Raw genomic sequence first — 17,015 nt, 5'->3', positions numbered from 1 at the left:
CAAGACAAAACTATTTGCTAAATGGTACGAAAAATAAACTTTAAGCAAGTCTTAATATCTTAATATAGGCCTTTTATGCAATTTATCTCATTTTAAGAATGTTTAAAAAAAAAAAATCCTGGACAACAACACAAAAATACTGATTTGAAACAGGCTTCTGTGCAGGAAAAGTCCTGGTGCTTCCTATATGGCCGTTACATGACTTGGCACGAGATATATAGTCAAAATGTAGTGGATATGGCATTTCAGTCTTCAAAATTATTTTACATACACATGCCTTTCTGCATAGGCCCTAAAAAGCATACGTATTGTGCAGAATTGGATCGGAAATAGCTATTGACAAATAGAATGGACTAGAGTAAATGCTTTTAGTGTGAAACATTCCCACACAGATACTGACACACACACAGATACAGACACACTCTCAGACTTAATTTCCCATTTGTAATTTACTGTTACACACATGTAAGCGCTCTCTGAGCCGTGGAATCATTCATCTCAATCAAGACTGATGATGCTTTATTAAGCACTCAAGCAGTGGAGTGTAGAATGGAACAAAAAATGGAGAAGCCAGAAGAGGAGCAGGTGCTTGCAGAGAGATCTTTAGTAATCAAGTCATGGATGCGATGCCAAGGGGCCAACATGCAAGCTATGCACAGTTCACTTTAGAATAAGGTCAGGTCTGCCCTCTCCTAGCCATTGACTGTCAAATTAAAAAGCCTCTCTCTCTTTCTACAACCCCCCCCGTTCCAACCCTCTCACTAAATGACAGTGAATAGCAAACTCAAACAAATGACACCATAGAGCACTACCTTGTGAACAAAATGGCAATCTAATAGACTTTTTCCCCATGCCTCTTATTCTTTGTGCACCTCAGTTTCTTCCTCATTTCCTTTTTCCCATCCTTTCTGCCTGTCGCATATGTGCATAGATTGTTAAGCTCCAAATGTGACCAACAGTGCTCCAAAAAGCACCCTTAAAGCAGCCACAAATAATAAATAAAATGTAATTAAAAGGTTTGTGAAAAACAGACAAATGTAGGTTGTCATTCACTGAAAATGTCCTCTACTCATATGCTCTCAAATCTCATTTGCACTTCTGCATATTCCAACTTGGAGTGTCACAAACTGTTGCAAGATATCACAATAAACAATTCTAATCAAATATGTCACGACAAGTCATGATGCTTCATATGTGAATGTTTATGAATGCAAAATAAGATTTGAGAGGTACAGTAGAGCTATAGCTTTGTTGGTCTTATTAGCAGGGTATGTGTTATCTATGTCTGTTTTGATCAATCCATTTTGATTTATTTCAATCTTGTACTCCGTCCTTCTAGCTAGACCCTCTCTCCCACCACTCCATCCACATTTTACTTATTTATTTTTTTATTATTTTTATTCCAAGCTAATCCATTGAAAATGAAAATGAGATTGAGACCTTCAATCAATCAATCAATCAATCTATTACATACCTACACACTCTATAGTATAACAGATCTGTTAAAAGCGAGTCTACATTTATGTCTAATACATTTCAATGCATAGGCTATATGACCATACACAATATTTATTCTCAAGTCAATTGTGTGGCAGCAGTGCAATGCATAAAATAATGCAGATCCGTGTCAGGAGCTTAAATTAATGTTCACATCAACCATAAGAATGGGGGGAAAAATGTGATCTCCATGACATGATTGTTAGTGCCAGATGGGTTGGTTTGAGTATTTCTGTAACTGCTGATCTCTGGAGATTTTCACGCATAACAGTCTCTCGAATTTACTCAGAATGGAGCCAAAAACGTCCAGTGAGCGCAGTTCTGAGGACGGAAATGCCTTGTTGATGAGAGAGGTCAATGGAGAAAGGCCAGACTGGTTCGAGCTGACAGAAAGTCAGATAACTACACTGCACAATTGTAGTAAGCAGAATTGCATCACAGAAAACATGTTTAGCCTTGAGGTGAATGGGCTACACCAGCAGACCATAGTGTTCTTAATAAAGTGCTTAGTGAGTGTAGGCTTATGGCAAAAGGTCCAAAGAACTTGTATTCATAATGGGGACTGACTGTTGAGATCCATGAGAAAATGACTAAAATGTACACTAAGTTGCTATTTATTGAAAATCATGCTCTCAAATGTCATCCAATTTAAATAAGGTGAGTAAAGACAGTTTGACATCAAGAAATGTGGGAACCAACGTTTTACATCATTGACATCAAATCTGGCACAGCATGCCTTAAAGTGGCATATTTTTACAATTTGAGTTGTATGGACTAATATTATTGTGCTTATTTTTATCATTTTTGGAGCTTAAGGAACTTTCCCTATTATGGAAAAGAGTACTCTGGACATTCTGCAGTATTTCAATGGAAGAAATAAGTCATAATTGAACAAGTGTGTAATGCAAGAGCACGAGAGGGTGACAAAAAGTCTTTAGCAGCAGCCCATTAAGTCAGAGATTTCTTCCAGGCACCACAGTGGTCTGTTGCCTCCATTTGAAGTCTTCATCACAGAGAAGGGAACCCAGTCAACTTCACAGGCATACTATAAATATATATATACACACAGTGTACAGTGATGTGAAAAAATTATTTGCCCTCTTCCTGATTTGTTCTATTTTTGTTTATTTTTTATTTATTTATTTTTTTTTTATTGAAGCAAAAAGTTAACCAACACCAATATCACGTGAAATACCATGTGAAAAACAAACTGCCCCCTTAAACTTAATAGCTGGTTGTGCCACCTTTAGCAGCAAAAACTGCAACCAAATGCTTCTGGTAACAGTCTTTCACAACGTTGTGGTGGAATTGTGGCCCATTTTTCTTTGCAGAACTGCTCGTTTAAGGTCCTGCCACAGTCTCTCAATTTGTTTCAAGTCAGGACATTGACTAAAAACTTTAATTTAGCACCTTTTGAGCATTCAGAGGTGGACTTACTCCTATGCTTTGGATCATTGTCTTGTTGCATAATCTAGTTGTGCGTGAGCTTCAACTCACGGACTGATGACCGGATGTTCTCCTTTAGGATAATCTGGTAGAGAGCAGAATTCATGTTTCCCTCAATTATTGCAAGTCACCCTGGCTCTGAAGCAGCCAAGCATCCCAACACCATCGTAGGTATGATGTTCTTTTTGTGGAATTCTTTGTTTGATTTAAGCCAAATTTATTTTGTTTTCTCAGATTGCCTTTTGTAGGAAATTTGGTTGATGTAGATGTACACGGTACAGATTAAAGTGCCGCAATTCTCCACCATTATATGAAGGAACCGTATGTGTGAGCTAGGAATTAAATTAAACAGTCCTTATTCTATGTTATTATGTATTTATAATGGAATTAGTCACTTTTGACAACCATTATAAATTAGATAAATGACAAATAACTAGATTATTTGTCTGAATAAAATTGACAACCATTAAAATAGTAATACAATGTCTCATTGTATCCGCTCACAAATTATTTTGTAAGGAATTAGTTTTAATAAGGGAATTATGATTAATTCACTTATTGGAGTAATATTATTCTCATAGTTTATTGAAAATAATATTACACATATTTAGGTACAGCTTTGAAGCGAAATCTTTTAAAAACAGGGATGAGATTATTTATCAAAATATACCACAGTAAAACAAACTTTATTGCTATTCTAACACAAACAACATGGTTGGTGAAAAGTGACAGAATGTGAAGTAAATGATCAATACAGAGAAACATTTTTGTTCATTGTCTGTTGACAATGCCTTAAGAACCATTATCTTTCTTTGAGTCTAAATCGATTTGTATATAATATCCAGCTGAACCATGATGTCACCATACAAGATTAACTCTTTCCCCGCCAGCGTTTTTAAAAAAAGTTGCCAGCCACCGCCAGGGTTTTTGACGATTTTCGCTAAATTTTAATGGCCCGCAGAATATTTTCTTCCATGAATATATGAAGATGCTATATATCACAATAAAGATCTGAGCCTCTGCTTTTAGGCAAAAAAAAAAACGATTTTATTTTATCTTCATTTGTTCTTTTTGTATTGCGACTTGAACAGACGTCGGTTTTGTCAAAAACAACATTTCAGACAAAAAGCTGATAAAAAGGCATGTTTATGTCTGATATTTTGAGCTTCTCAATACTCCATTTCTTCATGTTTGAGACGATCGCAGTCTGTTTCTTTGATCAAAGAGTTGCGTACTCTTTCAAAACATGCGGAGGGGTCTTCCTTACCGTATAACACCTAAAACATGGAAACCCGGAAAATTCCGTGTTTGGTGGGGAAAGAGATAAAGATTATAATAATCGATTTGTAAGTTAGAAGTGATAACAAATTATTACACATATTTTAAAAGGTATATCACCTGTAATCATTAATTTGTCAGTTATAAAAGTGATCACAGGCCATAGAGTCATTTTCAGAATTATCTAGCAAGGCTAGATATGGTGTATATTCTGTGGGACCATGCGGTCTCTGTTGAGCTAAGAGAGAATGTCCTTGGAATGTGCAGACGGGGAGAAAAAGATGTCCCTGTTTTAGGTCCATGTTGATTTAGGGTCTTGGGACTTTCTTCACAAATCTCAGTTTCCTGATATGGCCACAGATTTATGCATTTAAGGTCACACTTGGCCATTTGGTCTTACCAAAGGTTTAAGTTTGTGGAACAAAGAAGGATCTTCTTTATTAGTCAGCTCTGTCATTACAAACCCTAATTGGAGATTAAACAGGCATGGGAGAGATGGTCTCCTTCAGCAATTTAGGTGCAAAATATTTGTTTTTATGAATCTCTAATGGATCGTGGGGGATATCTCTAATCTGTGGAATGTGATGTGTTCATTTGATGGCTTTGTTCATGGATAATCCTACACTTTGCTTTTCATTAGATTTTGTTGCAACAATTTAGTATGAGATACAGTATACACAAAAACAGAAGAAATCAGGCAAATACTTTTTCAGAGCAATGTGTGTGTGTGTGTGTGTGTGTGTGTATATATATATATATGTGTATATGTATACAGTATATATATATATATATATATATATATATATATATATATATATATTAGGGCTATCAATCGATAACAAATTTTAATCAAATTAATTACACGGTGTCCCAATTAATTAATCACGATTAATCGCATATACAAATATTTGCTGAGAAAGCCCCTCATATAACAATAACTCAATATGTAATGATTATACATATTTATATCAATATATAATTATACATAGTTATCTTTAAATATTAAAAAAGTATATATATATATATATATATATATATATATATATATATATATATATATATACACTCACCTAAAGGATTATTAGGAACACCATACTAATACTGTGTTTGACCCCCTTTCGCCTTCAGAACTGCCTTAATTCTACGTGGCATTGATTCAACAAGGTGCTGAAAGCATTCTTTATTCTTTAGCATCCTTCATATTGATAGGATAGCATCTTGCAGTTGATGGAGATTTGTGGGATGCACATCCACGGCACGAAGCTCCCGTTCCACCACATCCCAAAGATGCTCTATTGGGTTGAGATCTGGTGACTGTGGGGGCCATTTTAGTACAGTGAACTCATTGTCATGTTCAAGAAACCAATTTGAAATGATTCGAGCTTTGTGACATGGTGCATTATCCTGCTGGAAGTAGCCATCAGAGGATGGGTACATGGTGGCCATAAAGGGATGGACATGGTCAGAAACAATGCTCAGGTAGGCCGTGGCATTTTAAACGATGCCCAATTGGCACTAAGGGGCCTAAAGTGTGCCAAGAAAACATCCCCCACACCATTACACCACCACCACCAGCCTGTACAGTGGTAACAAGGCATGATGGATCCATGTTCTCATTCTGTTTACGCCAAATTCTGACTCTACCATCTGAATGTCTCAACAGAAATCGAGACTCATCAGACCAGGCAACATTTTTCCAGTCTTCAACTGTCCAATTTTGGTGAGCTCTTGCAAACTGTAGCCTCTTTTTACTATTTGTAGTGGAGATGAGTGGTACCCGGTGGGGTCTTCTGCTGTTGTAGCCCATCCGCCTCAAGGTTGTGCGTGTTGTGGCTTCACAAATGCTTTGCTGCATACCTCGGTTGTAACGAGTGGTTATTTCAGGCAAAGTTGCTCTTCTATCAGCTTGAATCAGTCGGCCCATTCTCCTCTGACCTCTAGCATCAACAAGCCATTTTCGCCCACAGGACTGCCGACTGCCGCATACTGGATGTTTTTCCCTTTTCATACCATTCTTTGTAAACCCTAGAAATGGTTGTGCGTGAAAATCCCAGTAACTGAGCAGATTGTGAAATACTCAGACCGGCCCGTCTGGCACCAACAACCATGCCACGCTCAAAATGGCTTAAATCACCTTTCTTTCCCATTATGACATTCAGTTTGGAGTTCAGGAGATTGTCTTGACCAGGACCACACCCCTAAATGCATTGAAGCAACTGCCATGTGATTGGTTGATTAGATAATTGCATTAATGAGAAATTGAACAGGTGTTCCTAATAATCCTTTAGGTGAGTGCATATATATAAAAATATTCAGATAATTAAAATGCTTTACATTCCTGTAGCAGAGGAGTTAATCATTAATAAGACAATACAAAAAGTGGCTTTAGAATACAATGTATTGTTTACTACCATATTATTGAACATAAGTCAATCATTGACATACAGTTCACAGCAATCCATTTCACAAGTGAATTTGTCAATCAGTTGGAGATTTATTATGAGGGCTTGTTTAAGGACCCGTCAATTTACACCTATGTCAGACATGCTTGTGTAGCGTCTCGGGTGCATTGTGTCATAAACATAAAATGTTTAGGTCACTGTGTCAAGTTAAATATGGTTTAATACTCAATCTTTAAACACTTCTTGAGATCCCTTAGATCGCATTTGCACTCCGAGTGTTTTGAATGCAAGAATGTAACGCATGTTTGTGTTGTTCTGCCTACTGAAGTGTTTTCTTCACTGAATAAACTGCGAGTTGCTCATACAGCTGAAATTTCACTTACTGCCCTCTGGGGTAAACAGGTGGTACTACAAGCTTGCATTTCTCAGTAATCTTCTTTATTATGGGCCGGGGGCATGTGATTAATTGTGTTAACTTTTTTAAAGCGTTATTGTTTGTAAAATTAAATCGCACTGAATTAACGCGTTAATTAGACGGCCCTAATATATAAACAATTTTATTTTCAATTATGATTTTGGCTTCCAATGATTATAAAAACAAGATAATCAAGATAAAACGATTATTGTGCCACATTCCATTTCACAATTACATTTATGGTGAGTTAAAGATGGATCGAAGTGAACAAAAGTGAGGGTGTAGTCTTAGCCCATTATACAGTGGAACAAAATATGTTTTTGATCAGTCTTTTTTGGCTTGTTTTCCAAATTATATCTAAAACTACATTTACTTTAGGTAAGAAAAATTGTTATTGGAGAATGTTGAATACAATATTTAATCAGGGCTTGTCCAGTACAAGTGAATTTTTGATGGGGCAAGTGAAATAGATTTTTACTTCCCCGACTGGACAAGCAGACTGATTAAAATGTCAATAACAAAAAAATAACCAGCTATAATTGTGATAGCCTAGGCCTGTGTCACTTATTAGAAAGTTCATATTCATATTCTGCTGTTGAAATTAACCCAGATCATGTAATTTTATAATTCGCTAGCGATCTAGTAACAGCTGTGCCCAGTTTGATCGACAAGCGGTGTATGTGTGTGTTTGCGGAACAAGTGCGTGTTCCGAAAATACTCATGCTAATGCGTGCCCGAACAGTCAAATACATTACAAAATTTTGCCAAAATGCCCATCTTGGTGAGGTATTCATGTAAACATAGAGAGTGATGTCTAAAGTAAACGTAAACAGCAGGGAAAAAGCGAAATTGTATTAAAATGTCAGATTTGTAAGTGTAAATGTAAGTTAATAGACCTGCTGCCTTCTAGTGTGTCATCATAATAATCAAACAACCATAACAAGAAAACACTCACTACTCTTGACTGAGTAACTTTAGTAACTTTAAAAAGTATTCATCTATTATAATCATACAGTGAAGATCAGTAGTAGTTTTATGTTGCATTTCATTCTGAATGTTTACTTGAATACTTGATAGCCTGCTGCTGTTTAAAACTTTTAAAGCTGTTAAAAAAGCACTGAATTTTCTTATCTTGTCTTTTTATTCTATTATATTTTGTTGTTATTTTATTACTGACTGTTTAATAGTCTTGAATACTTAAAAACTTGAAACCATTCTTACATAATTAACACTTTAGTTGATGTTTTTATTTGTTGTGGTTTTGAAGCTGGTATTGAGAATCATCAAATTTCACTATCGACTACTGAAATGTTGGTATTGTGATAATGTATAGCCTTTATTGTACATGGTAGATCTTGCTGCAATAACATGATGAAAAAGTCAATCTTATAGTAGAACTATGAGCATCCCTGCTGTAAATGATGGCGATGGAGGCTTTCCTTTATTTGTCTACCATATGTAACAAAATGATGTTTCCAAAGTCAATGAGTAATCGTGTTAAATAATTGTGATCTCAGTATTGACCAAAATAATTGTGATGATGATTTTTGCCATAGTTGAGTAGCCCTACTGTATATAACTCTCTCCATAAATGGCATTCCTCTCCATCTACAAATGCATGAGCATTTAATGCTGACTGGTCCTAAACACTAATCAATCAAACTACAACTTAAACTCCTTTTCTTTCTTTCTCTCTCTCTCTCTCTCTCTCTCTCTCTCTCTCTCTCTCTCTCTCTCTCTCTCTCTCTCTCTCTCTCTCTCTCTCAGCATCACATTCACTGACAGCGACCTTACATTAGCTTGGCCTTCTCTTCATTGATTTCACTGTGCGTTGAGTACATCCAGCAAGGTGACATTGCAAGGTGACAGGACCCTGACTACTCCAACTACTACTAACAACACACTGCCTTCAATTACCTGTCACCAGGCTTGCACTCCTCAGGTAAGCAGACTATGATTTGAAGTCACAGCTAAAAGGTCGTTCCTTGAGGAACTCGTGAAAAACAATGTAAAGTATTGGGACTTTAAGGATGGGCTCAGTGGGAGCCCATCCTTAAAAGATACATTACAGTAAATATATGCAAATCATTATCTAGTTACTGGTATGTCTAATATTAGTCATATGCCCCAACTGGGATATACCTGTATATATTTACCAGCAGGGGGACATGACATTACACTTACAATGTGTACTAGATAAAGTTACATGGTATGTGATCAACATTTGAATCGCAAATACATTTATTATATTATATAAGTACAAAAAAACCACCTGGTCTCATAGAATTACTTTACTATACATACAGTACATTTTCGCAAAATTATTTTCACTTGGCTCGTTGTACATATTGCAGCAGTTTCATAGTGAAATAAAAATAGAGGTGCTAAAATGACAATTATTTGTGTTTCCATTCAAACAAATCAAGAGTATAATGGCAGATTCATAAACCCTTTTTGTTTTGTTACCATCAAAACACTCACTATAGTGCATAACAATGTAAGGTGATGTATTGCACGTTTAGATTACACAACCAACTACATGTATAAGTTGTTTTGGAGCAATCACTCTGCGCAGTAACTGCAACTGATAGAGTGTTGCACTTCTGATATAATGAACCAGGGTATGAGTACTGAAGAGCATGCGATTAGGCAAAAGTGTCATAGAAGCACTATAGTATTTTGTTGTTGCTTCAGCAGTTGCTTTTTTCATCTCACATTTGTTTTATATGACTCATTTCTATCAGTTAGGTTTAGGTTTAAGGTTTAGGGTAGAGAGGTCGTTTTGTTGATTTAAAGGAGACCAATTATTCCCCTTTTTATAAGATGTAATATAAGTCTCAGGAGTACCCAGAATGTGTCTGTGAAGTTTCAGCTTAAAATACCCCATGGATAATTTATTATACCATATTATAAATGGGTGGAATCCACTTTTTGGGTGGAATCAAAAACACGCTGATTTTGTGTGTATCTCTTTAAATCCAAATGAGCTGCTGCTCCCCGCCCCCTTTCCGGAAGATGGCTGTGCCTTTACAGATCGTGCTTCGGTCAATACAGCAACAACAAATCAGAACCTATATGACTGACAGCGTAAATACCGGAGTTCAGGCAGGGCTGGACTGGGAAGAAAAATCGGCCTGGGATTTTACATAGCAAGTTCGATGTCCTTTTTCGCGGCACCGTTTTGTGGTCCGTCCTGCATAACGCGGTGGCTCATTTTAGTCTATTGCGGCTAAAGTGACATCACTATAGAGCAGAATTGAAAACCATTCATTTTGACAGACTGTTTTTGATTAATTGAATTATAAGAAAGAGGAGTGGGTGGACTTTTAACATTGTAGGGTGGTTGTGTACACACACTGCCGACTCACATTTATGTTCCATCACCATGTAAATGTGAATTTTGCATAATAGATCCCCTTTAAACCTTGATAGATTCAAAACTTGATCTAATAGAGAGAAAATGTAATTCATTTTAGTGCCAAACCATCAACATTTAACATCAGAACTGCTGCGATACATGTAAGGAATCACGTAATATAATTTTGTAAAAATTTTATGAGATGAGGCTGAAAAACAACCTACTGTAGCATATTTAGAGTGTACAGTAGATGTTTAATCAGTGGTAGAAAAAAAGCGTTAAATTGACTTGTCCTTGTCAGGACTTTTTTTTTCTTCTAGAATGATTAGTCAAATGGCATTTACGACTTCGGTGTTTGGCTCCGGAACCGAATGCCCATGCGAAAAAGATGGCAGCCAGCAGGTTGCGAACTTTTGGGAGGTCATGTGCTTCTGAGCAACTGCCTTTTTTATGAATGGTAATGCTATCAGATTTCTTCAGGTATTATAGACCTCCTTGTTTGGAAGTATTTTAAACAACAAAATGTGGGCCTACCTGTCCTTGCAGGAAAGCATAAAGCAAGCACAAGATGTATTTACACTTGAAATGTAGTATGTTACTTGGGATTTAATTAAATAAGTAGACATGTCTAATATCTATCAGTTGGTGAAACAAGATGGCCACATTCCCCAAGACTTCAATAAGGGTCTCATAAATGCATGAGACATACACCCTCACTCATCAGGAATTATTTATTTAAAGTCTGATCCTGATGTCTCATGGATGAATTGATCACTACGTTTTGCCTGTGGTAATCATTTCACTTACCTTGCCCTCTTGGCAATCAATAAGCTTTCTTTAATAATGCAACTCATTGATTGGTTTGGCCCCTGAGTAAATTGAACAATTATTCAAATAGTTATTTATCATTGTGTGTTGTTGGATGAAGCTGGATTTATTTCTGTGTTAAATGCTCCTCTGAATGTTCATACCACGAGAGAGCATGTTAAAGATTCTCATAGTATTTTATAGAGAGATGAATTTCTGATGTGATTAAAAGCACATTATGCTTAATTGGGATTTTGATTCTCAAGTGTAACATTTTGATTCTGTTTTTGCAGTTCTGGTAGAGAAAAGAAGAAAAATAACCCACGGGAGCCAAGGCCTAATCCATTGTTACACGTGCATCACTTACATGTGATTCAGACACATTGAGCCAAGATGCTTGTGCAGGAGATATGTGTTCAAATATGGCCTGCGTCATGTCTTGACCCCATTAATACAAATAGCTTAATAACTGGCTTTTAATGGGAACTACATTGCATAAAACATTAAAGTCATATGCACACTTTCTATGGCTAAATTTAATTATCTTCAAAGCTCAACAAGTATGAAACAGAAATGAAAAACAATGATGTTAACGATGTAACTAATGTTTTTTACACATTTGATACTAAACTCAGAGTTTGTTATTATATTTATCCTACTTATTTAATGGCCCCATAATCCTTCCAAAATAGTCTACTATTTTTTATTTTATTTATTTTATTTCCAAATTTATTTCAGTAGCTTAAACTATTTCTTAAATATTGTGAATTTCTCAGAATGATTCTAGCCTTGACTTATTGAAACCCCTTCCAAAGGCTCCTCTCTCAACAATTGAACAATATTAATACAAATATACACCTAAAAAAAATATTCTCCTAGAAAACAGACATCATGACTCTATCTTCATTAATATGGTTTAGAAAGAAGCAGTAAAACTCAATCCCTCCAAATAAATAAATAAATCCAAACATTCTTCTCATGAGGACCCATCATTAGCCAAGCAGTGGAGGTAAATTAACTCTCCTCCACTTGAGTGACTCTAGCAGAAAGTGTGGGAAAGGCCACTATTAGACTGCCGGAGCATATTGGGGATTTTATGATTAGCTCAATGCTTAATAGAGTAATTGTCAGCCTCTGGAACTCATTGGATGGAGGGGAGAGAGACAAATTGTCATTTTAGAATGTCCAAGGATCACATGATTCATATGGAGTGATGTATGTGTGTCTATGTGCATATGTGCTTGATATATATAGGCAAATATGTAACTTTGTGATTTAACTATGTATAACAATTGTGACGAGGCATGCAAAAAATGAGGATCCAAGTGCATCTTTAATGAAACAAAAGATAAACAAGGTAACTCAGACTATACTAAAACACAGGAAACCAGGCACAGAACATGACAACACATGTGAGAACTGACAAACTAACCGGGGAAACAAGGGCTTAAATATACAAGGGAACAAACAAGGGAATGAGGAACACCTGTGGAAACAATCAGGGGGAAACCAATCATAAAATGAAACTACAAAGGACAGGAAACAGAACTAAACAATAATTTCAACATAAAAGCACAAAAACAAAAGACAACAGGTAATATGTGACAACAATATTCTAATGTGATTTCATAAATTCTATGGAACACAAAATGAGGACCTAAAGTACCTTAAAAGTAGCTGATCATTTTTACTAGATGTAATTCAGTTGTGATATCAGGAATGGACATTTGCACTAGTAACAATGTAATTATTGAAAACAAAAATTACCATTTGTACTAGTAAGAAACACATAGTTGATATGTGAAAATGCAATTTATCTCTCTGTTGTTCTAAGCTGTTCTAATATGTCTTCTCCATTTGGCCCGATCCTTTGCGTCTTATGGGGCGAGGACCATGGCCCGCATATTTTTTGCAAATCTGTCCGGCCACCACTTCTTTTGTCTTCCACATCGTCGGCGGCCTCCTGGGTCAAAATGGAGGGCTATTCTTGCCACAGAGTTCTCATCGCCATGAATAACGTGACCATTCCATCAGAGGCGTGTTTCCCTCATCTTCTCCGCTATCAAGGTTACTCCAAGTCTTTGTTGGACGGCCTTGTTCTTTACATAGTTAAGGCGGGTCAAACTGAGTGTCCACCGGAGCATCTTCATCTCCATGGCATGGAGGACTTGCTTATGCTTCTTTATAATGTGCAAGCAGTCTGCCCCATAAAGGGCTACTGGATGCACTAAGGTCTTATACATTTTCACCTTGAGGTATTCAGGCATTTTCTTATCGCTGAGGACCTCGGTGACCTGTCTCCTTTTGGCTCATGCCGTGTTGATTCTTGCTTGGGCATCAAGAATGGTGTCACCATCTGATGCGACCAGGAAACCAAGGTATTTGAACTGTGATGTCTTCTTCAAATCCTGTCCATTGTTGCTGATGGTGCCATTGGTTTGGGGTACTCGGTCTCCAAGAACTCAATCTTTTGGACATTGAGCTGCACTCACTAAACCAATCTTTCCAATTATGTGCATGATGTTGAAGAGCAGGGCAGGTCTCTTGTGAAAGTGCCACATCCTCTGCATGCAGGAGTGTCCAGGGGAGTGGTGAATGTAGGTCAGCTGTCACCATATCCATGCAGAGTATGAACAGTAGGGATGAGAGGGCTGATATTTTGTGGACACCGGCTGGACATCGAACCATGCTTGTGACGTTGCGGTAAAAAAGTTGGGCCCAACTACACTTCTGGGACACTATGGGATCATAGCGCTCACAAGATAAGGTCATGTGGGACCTGATCAAAAGCATTTTCCAGATCTATAAATGCCATGTGCACTGTCTTGTTCTTCTCCCGGTGCTTCTCCATCAGCAACTGGGTGGCATGGATGGTGCCGCATCCTTTGACGAAACCGGACTGGTTAGGCATGATGGTGACGATGTTTTGGAGACACTGGTTCAGAACGTGCTCAAATATCTTGGCATAAAAGCTAAATTAAGCAGTATTTGGTGCACGTGCTGACATCCCCCTTTCCTTTCCAAATCAGCACTGTCATGCTGGTCATCCAGGCACAGGGAGGCTTATTCTGAGCTGTGACTCGGTTGAAGAGTGTGGCGAGAAATGCTGCTCCACACTCTCCAAGCATCTTCCAGTTCTCAGCCTGTATATCATTAGGGCCAGTCGCCTTCCCATTCTTCATCTTCTTAATGGACTTTTTCACTTCCTTGATTGTAATCAACGATGCGGCTCCAAAGGTGGGCTGAGGGCTTGTTATTTGCTGGTGCGGGAATTCTTCATTGCATAAACCAGCGAAGTAGTTGGACCATCTACGCAGGATAGCTGGTGGGTCCCGCTAGATCTGATTATCAGCCCTCTGACTTGAATTACGTGGCTGATGTCTTGAGTCAAATGGTGGTAGGACTTAGCGAGGCAGTAGATATTGTTTGCCCTTTTGGCGTGTATAGCTGGGCATACAGGTCCTGGTATTGGCGGCTCTTTGCAGTTACCACGGCCCTTTTTTCTGCCAAGTTCAGTGATCAGTAGAAAACACTAAGCCATGTACTCCACCAAGTCTTAAATGCCTTTTGCCCTGGCTTTGTCCTTCCTATAGTTTCCACTGCCTCCCGATGTATCATCTCCACAGCTTCGTTCCACATGGCCTCCACTGTGTGATCGGGATTCATCATGAAGTTGGACAATGTTCATTTTCCACCACTTAATCCGTTTGGGGCCAGTTGTTGGTGTCTTCGCATGCTGCACCTGATCCATTTGAATGTACAGCACAAGGAGTCCGTGTTGATGGGTGACGCTGTCAGATGGGATCACTTTGGTGTTAGTCACCCACTTCAGGCCTTGCTGCCGGACCATCCAGTGGTCGATCTGAGTCACGTGGCTACCACTGGTGTGTTGGTGTGCCAGGTGTATTGGTCTTTTCTTGAAATACTGAAAAATCTTCTACTCACACATGCAACGGTTTCCATCTTTTTTTTTTTCCATTGTGCAACCATTCACACAAACTTTGAGATGTACATAATTAGTTATTTTATCAGTCAACAAATATCGTCATCCGCTCAGTTGAAAGAAGCGCTTTTATGCTGTATTGCACTACACCACCTCTAAAATCTTTACAGGATCTAAAAATAATATGTATCACACTTACCAACTATGTAAATGGCTATAGGAAAAAACTGGGCATTACACACTAAACTAAACAACTCAAGATCACTGCAGCTGTCAAGTCGATACTATCACAAACTCATGTTCTAAGAGATGCATGACTGATGTAAACAAACATGAATGTACAGGAGCGCTACCATTGATGTTGCTGCTTCTGTGTTCGGCGTCTCAAAAGAAACAGGGCCAGCACATTTGTGAACGGTTTTGGGTGGAAAGAATGAGACTGTGATGTGAGTTGGATACGAGTAGCGATAAATGTTTTCTCCACTTTGAGCACTTGTTTGCCATCTCCATTTTTAGTTTTTTTGTGGTCCAGTGTTGCCGTGCATGGTCTATTTTCTTGCACACCATATGACTTAAGATCAGATTTGAGTTGTGAAGCATCATTAATTACTAGTCAGGGACTAGTAATAATTATTTAATTTTTTTTAAATGGTACTTTGGCATCCACTAGTAATCATTCCATTGCTGATCTCAAGAATTAGCATTTTACTAGTGAAAACTGAATTATAGATAACTATATTCATATCCTGATTAAATGTTAAAAGTTTGTGATAAAACTGCTTTTGATACTGAGTCCACCCTTTAGTAATAGTCCATATCATATCACTATAACCAAACAATCCCCCAAATCTGTAGAATTTAAATGATAAATGACAGCTGCTGAGCCTCTCGGATTAACTTGCCTTAGTCATGTTTCAGTGTGTATCCAAATGTGTGTGTGTGAGTGTGGTAATGGTGTGATGAAGTAAAGGGAGGGGGAGCAATTAAATAAAGTTAAACCAGCCTCCATGTTTTTCCAATGTTGTCATGGTAACAACTTGTAGGGCCACTGCAAACAGTGTGTTGTGTTTGAGGAGAGGAATGTGAATGATGTGCTTGTGGTGAAGAGCTAAACATTCCTCAATGATGTTTGAAAGCTTTGCTGCTTCAGGACCAAGAAAACAAAGTCTTAACAGGAAAAAAAAAGTTACAGTGGAGAGTAGTGATGGGAAATCAGATAATTTAACTGATTTGGATCTTTGAGTCTCGTTCAGCAAAATTAACAAATCTATTTAAGTCATGTCGTTTATTTGAGCAGAATTAAATTAAAATGTTACATTTTCAATAGTCAACCGCTCCCAACACCTCTACTTACACAAACTTTAATTATAGTCCCAATAAGGAAAAATTGATAATGCAGCCAAGGACAAATTATGAGAAACAGAAATGATTAGTTCACCTCTGGATTGAATCTTCAAGTCCAAGACATTTGTTCTTTTGTCACAGGATCATTTCTGTGTCCTATAAAGTAAAGCATAGCATATATGGCTGTCATGTGACAAATGAACGAACGACCAAAAGAGTTAAATGGTGAACTAATAATTTCTGTTTCCTATACAGCACCTATATGGTTTTCACTTAACAAACGTACGGTGGATGCTCAATGCATGTGCGCGGCCAACACAAAATTAACGAATCACTCTCTGAGACTGCTTGTTCTTCTGAGTCACATAAAAGATTCATTTAAAATGAATGACCCATCACTGGTGGAGAGATTTTGGTGGGATGTATATTGAGACTCAATACTGAACTGGTGAGCTTTGAGCTAGCCCAGAAGAAGAAAAAAAAAACATGCCTATATCAGTTAAACTAGTGCAGTTGGTTACTAGC

The 17,015-nt window shown here is 37.6% G+C and overlaps 1 pseudogene; it reads right to left on the bottom strand.

The window, feature by feature from the left end:
- Positions 1-13,512: 13,512 nt before the first annotated feature.
- On the bottom strand, positions 13,513-14,385 carry LOC127621833 (uncharacterized; annotated as a pseudogene).
- Between the last annotated feature and the right edge of the window lie 2,630 nt (positions 14,386-17,015).

The sequence above is a fragment of the Xyrauchen texanus genome, chromosome 3, assembly GCF_025860055.1.
Source record: "Xyrauchen texanus isolate HMW12.3.18 chromosome 3, RBS_HiC_50CHRs, whole genome shotgun sequence".
NCBI classification, from domain to species: Eukaryota; Metazoa; Chordata; class Actinopteri; order Cypriniformes; family Catostomidae; genus Xyrauchen; species Xyrauchen texanus.
This window is presented reverse-complemented; position numbering and strand designations above follow the sequence as displayed.